The sequence below is a fragment of the Glycine max genome, chromosome 2 (genome assembly GCF_000004515.6).
Source record: "Glycine max cultivar Williams 82 chromosome 2, Glycine_max_v4.0, whole genome shotgun sequence".
Lineage (NCBI taxonomy): Eukaryota > Viridiplantae > Streptophyta > Magnoliopsida > Fabales > Fabaceae > Glycine > Glycine max.
Genome location: NC_016089.4, coordinates 20,070,369 through 20,076,218, shown reverse-complemented (window position 1 = coordinate 20,076,218; position 5,850 = coordinate 20,070,369). Strand labels below are relative to the sequence as shown.

Below are 5,850 nucleotides of genomic sequence, written 5' to 3'. Positions count from 1 at the left end.
AACAGATTAGATCTGACAAAATCTACAACAACCTTAGCATCATTAGTTGGGCTTGGCTTCCACCCATTTTGAAACATAATCAACTGCAAGGAGAATGTAAACATAACCAAAAGATACAGGAAAAGGGCCCATGAAATCTATACCCCAAACATCAAACACCTCACAAAATAGCATAGGTTGCTGAGGCATTTGTTTTCGCCATGTAAGTGCACTTCCTGCTCTCTGACACTGCTCACAAGTGCTACAAATCTTCCAGGCATCTTTAAAGATGGTTGGCCAATAAAAGCCACAGTCAAGCACTTTCTGAAATACTTTGCGAGCTGTCCTTTGAACACCCAGATGACCTCCCAGTGCGGAAGAATGACAAAACTGCAGGACTGAGTCGGTCTCATGATCTAGAATGCATCGTCTAATGACCTGATCACTACACAATTTCCACAAGTAGGGGTCATCCCAAATAAAATGCTTAGCATCACTTTTAATTTTATCTTTTTGAGCCTTAGATGCTAAGGGAGGAAAAACATAAGCAACTAAATAATTGACAATGTTAGCAAACCAGGGAGTATAAAGAGAATCAGAAATACTATACAATATATATAAATTATCATCCGGGAAATCATCCCGAATAGGTGAGTCCTCATCAGACACATGTTCGATCCGACTCAAAGGATCAACAACTAAATTTTGTGCTCCGCTCCTATCACGGATCTCCAAGTCAAATTCTTGGAGCCAGAGCATCCATCGGATCAACCTAGGCTTTGAATCAGCCTTCTGCAACAAGTACTTTAAAGCTGCATGATCAGTATATACAATAATGCGAGTACCAAGCAAATAAGAACGAAATTTTGCAAGAGCAAAAACTATGGCTAGTAGCTCTTTCTCAGTAGTAGTATAATTCGCTTGGGTAGCATCTAAAGTCCTAGAAGCATAATATATCACCCTAGGCAATTTATTAATTTTCTGAGCAAGGACAACCCCCAATGCATAAGTTGATGCATCACACATAAGCTCAAAAGGGGCTATCCAGTCGGGTGCCTGGATGGTGGGGGTGGTAGTCAGTGCTTTTTTGAGGCAATGAAAAGCCTCTTTGCACTGGTCATCAAAATTAAACTCCACCTCCTTTTGCAGCAGATTGGATAGTGGAAGGGCCACCATGCTAAAATCTCTTATAAAGTGCCTGTAGAATCCTACATGACCAAGAAAAGATCGCACCTCTCGCACGCAAAAGGGGTAAGGCAATTGTGAAATAACAGAAATTTTTGCAGGATCTACTTCAATGCCCTTATTGGAAATAATGTGGCCTAAAACTATACCTTGCTCAACCAGAAAATGTCATTTTTCAAAATTTAGAACAAGGTTTGTTTCAGTGCATCTATTCAAAACCTTTTCCAGACTATCCAAACAAACATCAAAAGAGGATCCATATACAGTGAAATCATCCATAAACACCTCTATGCAATTTTCTAAAAAAGCACTAAAAATACTAATCATGCACCGCTAGAAGGTACCATGGGCATTGCACAGGCTGAAAGGCATCCTCCTATAGGGAAAAGTGTCAAAGGGGCAGGTGAATGTGGTCTTTTCCTGATCCTCAAGAGCAATAGTGATTTGCATATAACCAGAAAAACCATCAAGGAAACAGTAGTGAGATTTACCTACCAGGCGTTCAAGCATCTGGTCAATGAATGGCAGTGAAAAATGGTCCTTTTTGGTAACCTGGTTCTGCATCCTATAGTCGATGCATAGTCGCCAACTGTTCTGCACCCGAGTAGGAATCAGCTCCTCCTTCTCATTTTTTATCACGGTGAGGCCGGTTTGCTTTGGAACTACCTGGACGGGACTCACCCATTGGCTGTCGGAGATAGGATAAATGATTCCAGCTTGCAAAATCTTGGTTACCTCCTTCTTCACTACATCAAGAATCATCGGGTTGAGTCTTCTCTGTGGCTGTCTTACTGGTTTAGCCCCATCTTCTAAATTTATTCGATGCATACATGTGGATGGGCAAATACCAGGAATGTTCGCCAGAGTCCAGCCTATAGCCTTCTTATGCTTCTTGAGAACTGATAACAGCTTCTCCTCTTGCTCATCAACAAGGGAGGCAAATATAATTACTGGAAAACTTTTGCTATCATCCAGGTAAGCATATTTTAAATTTGATGGGAGAGGCTTCAATTTTGGTGTGGATGGCTGGATAGTGGTAGAAAGAGATGGTTTCTCAGCCTGTACCTCATAAAGAAAGTTAGAGGTATGTGTACTTCCTGAAACATGGTTAGTTCTACCTGACTCTATAAAATCAATCTCAAGAGGTAAAACATCAGCAGACATGTAATCAATATCAAATTCAGATTCACTCTCAGCATCAAATTCAGACATATGATCAAGTACAAATTCAGATTCAATGCATGAAGAGTGACAGGCATGCAGATTAGAATGAAGATCAGTCATGTATTCATCAACAATATGGTCAATTATTTCAACACGAAATACAGAAAGATCTTCAGATGGGTGTTTCATAGCATCAAGAATATTTAAATGAACAGTTATATCACCAAACTCCATAGATAGTGTGCCTGCATATACATCTATCTTAGTTCTAGCCGTTTTCATAAAAGGTCTGCCTAGAATGATGGGAACTGATCCTTTAGAAAATCCCTCCTCCATATTTAAAATATAAAAATCAATAGGGAAAATCAGCTCACCAACTCTAACTAAGACATCCTCTATGAAACCAGCAGGATAGGCCACACTTCTATTAGCTAAATGAATTACCACATCAGTTGACTGCAAAGGACCTAGAGATAGAGAATTAAAAATAGACAGAGGCATAACACTAACAGAAGCTCGTAAATCTAGCATGGCATTCTCAAACTTATTGTTCCCTATAATACAAGGTATGCTGAATGTACTTGGATCTTTACATTTTTCAGGGATTTGGGGAACAGATTTACCAATCAATGCAGAGACATTTCTGCCCATACTAATTCTTTCACTTCCTTTAAGCTTCCGCTTATTAGTGCACAGCTCCTTCAAGAATTTAGCATATCTTGGAATTTGCTTTATTGCATCCAGCAGAGGTATGTTTACCTCTACTTTCCTAAATGTTTCCAAGATCTCCTTCTCTGCCTCTTCCATTTTTTTGTTGGAAATTGCTTTTGGAGGGAATGGAAGAGGGATATGCTGCTTCTCTTTAGATTCACTTGCATAGAAATTGTTAGGTAACTGACTCTTTAAATTTTTGTCATCATCTTTTTCTGGAGTAGAGTGAGGTTGGGCAGGTTCATTGGCGGATGAGGAAGATGCTACTGGTTGAGGTCCTTGACACTGTTTTCCTGACCTCAATGTAATGGCACTCACATTTTTGGGATTCTGGACAGATTGAGAAGGTAATCTATCAGAATTATGGGATTGTTGTTGATTTAACTGTGTAGCCAACTGTCCCATCTGATTAGTTAAGCTTTGAATGGAGGCTCTGGTCTCTTGCTGAAACTGCATGTTTTGCATAGTCATTTGCCTGACAAGTTCTTCAAGGGAAGGTTTCGGAGGGGCCTCAACTGTTTGCTGTTTCTGGGGTTGTTGTTGTTGTTGTTGCTGGATTGGTGGAGGAATGTATGGTCTGCTTGGGCCAACAACATTTTGAAAATAAGGCTGTTGTTGTTGCTGCTGTTGTGAAGGATTCAACCATCTAAGGTTGGGATGATTCCTCCATCTGGGATTGTACCTGTTGCTGGAGAGGTCATAGTTATTCTGTTGTGTCTGATTTTGCTGCTGAGGTTGAGGAGGTCTGTGGTAGATGTTTGCAGCGTAAGCTTCAGGCTGTTCAATTGCTTCAGATTGTTGCACAGAAGGGCAAAGGTCTGTGTGGTGGTTGACAGAGGAGCATAAACCACAGAGTCAGGCGACAGGTGCAGATTTTTGATTCATGGCCAATTGGGTTACCAGTTAACCAAGGCATCTAGTTTACCTTCAAGCTTCTTAGTCTCACCTAATGAAGATGAATTCGTGGCTACTTCATGCACTCCTCTAATGACAATAGCATTATTTCTGGCACTGAATTGCTGGGAGTTGGAAGCCATCTTCTCAATTAAATTTCTGGTTTCAGCAGGGGTCATGTCTCCAAGGGCTCCACCACTGGCAGCATCTATCATACTTCTCTCCATGTTGCTGAGTCCTTCATAAAAATATTGAAGAAGAAGTTGCTCATAAATTTGGTGGTGAGGGCAGCTTGCACACAATTTCTTGAATCTTTCCCAGTACTCATACAAGCTTTCTCCACCAAGTTGCCTGATGCCTGAAATGTCTTTTCTGATGGCAGTGGTCCTAGATGCATGGAAGAATTTCTCCAAGAACACCCTCTTAAGGTCATCCCAGCTGAAAATAGACCTGGGAGCAAGGTAGTATAGCCAATCTTTTGCCACTCCCTCCAGAGAATGAGGTAAAGCCTTTAGAGAGATATGATCTTCTTGGACATCAGGGGGTGTCACAACCTACCCTTCGGCGGGAGGGCGACACATGACTCGCAGGTGCGTGTTCCAAGAAAGGAATCCACGCGGAGTCGCCACCAATGTTTATTTGAGGAAAACATTGGAAAAACCGGAAAAGACGTAATCTACAAACTCTAAGCAAAAGGTTCGGGAGTTGTATTTACGCACGAGGAAGGTATTAGCACCCCACGCGTCCATTACAAGAGACGGCAGCCTTTAATCAAATGTGCAAATATGACTTCAATTTATATTCTTTTCCCTTTTTACGTTCTTATGTCTTTTTTATGCCTTTTTATGTTTTTATCTTTTTGTGGTCGACAAGGGCGTTTCCCTTTGCTCCTACGTATTCCTCAATTGTGATGAGAAAATCATACCTACGTAGTTCTTTTGGGAACAAAGCGTTTTGGCTAAGTTGTTTTTATCCTTTTTTTGAAAGATAGATTTTAATTGAACAAAGGTCATTTAAGGCGTTGGACCATTAAAAGATCTTTTGATTTTGAAAGGAGAGAAACGTTAAGGCATGGGACCATTAACGATCTCTTGGTTTTTTGAAAGGAGAGAAACGTTAAGGCGTTGGACCATTAACGATCTCTTGGGGTGGTCGACAAAAGCGGGGCTTTTGCTCCTACGTATCCTCAATTGCGATGAGGAAATTATACCTACGTAGTTCATGCAAAAGCGGTAAAGTTACATGTTGATTTTATGCTTTTGAACGGTCCATGTCAACCGATAAAAGCAAAGAGGACCGTTTAAGGCGTTGGACCTTAAAACGGTTTTTTGTGATTTTTGCGAACAAAGCTTGATTTGTGAGTTGATTTTAGCCTTAGTTTCACTTTAGTTATTAGTCGATTCGATTAAGAAAGAGAAATCCTAAAGAAAAACGTCCGATTGATTTTTTTGATTTATTTTACTAAAAGATACTTTTGATTATTATATTATTATTTGACCTCTTTTTGGTTTCTGACGTGGTTACGACATGACCGAATGGTCGGATTTCATTTTAATAGAAATTAACAGATATTACAATTCACATGATCGGTGTAAATTTATTTTATTTTTTGATTAGGCGAGAAAATGACTTAAGTAAATGACTAAAGCACGTCAAAAGGGGGTACGGAAAGTAAATGAAATGAAAATAAAAGCACGTGAAAACAAATGAGGACCACTAAGGGTACATAGAATGAATTGAAAAGTTTGATTTCGGGAACTCACCGGTTGAAGACCGAAGAAAGACGAAGAACGAACGAAGAACGTCGAAGAACGGTTGAAAATCTTTGCGAAATCACCCACGAAAACGTTACGGAAGCGCCTCGGCTTGGATTTTCTTCATAGAAACAATTTTTCTCACTAATTTTAAGTGAATCTC

The 5,850-nt window shown here is 40.1% G+C and overlaps 1 non-coding gene across 1 annotated transcript; it reads left to right on the top strand.

Moving 5' to 3' along the window:
- The first annotated feature begins 4,206 nt into the window (after positions 1-4,206).
- On the top strand, positions 4,207-4,313 carry LOC113001061 (small nucleolar RNA R71). Its single transcript, XR_003266391.1, has one exon. It is a non-coding gene; the product is annotated as a small nucleolar RNA R71 (small nucleolar RNA).
- Positions 4,314-5,850: the final 1,537 nt, after the last annotated feature.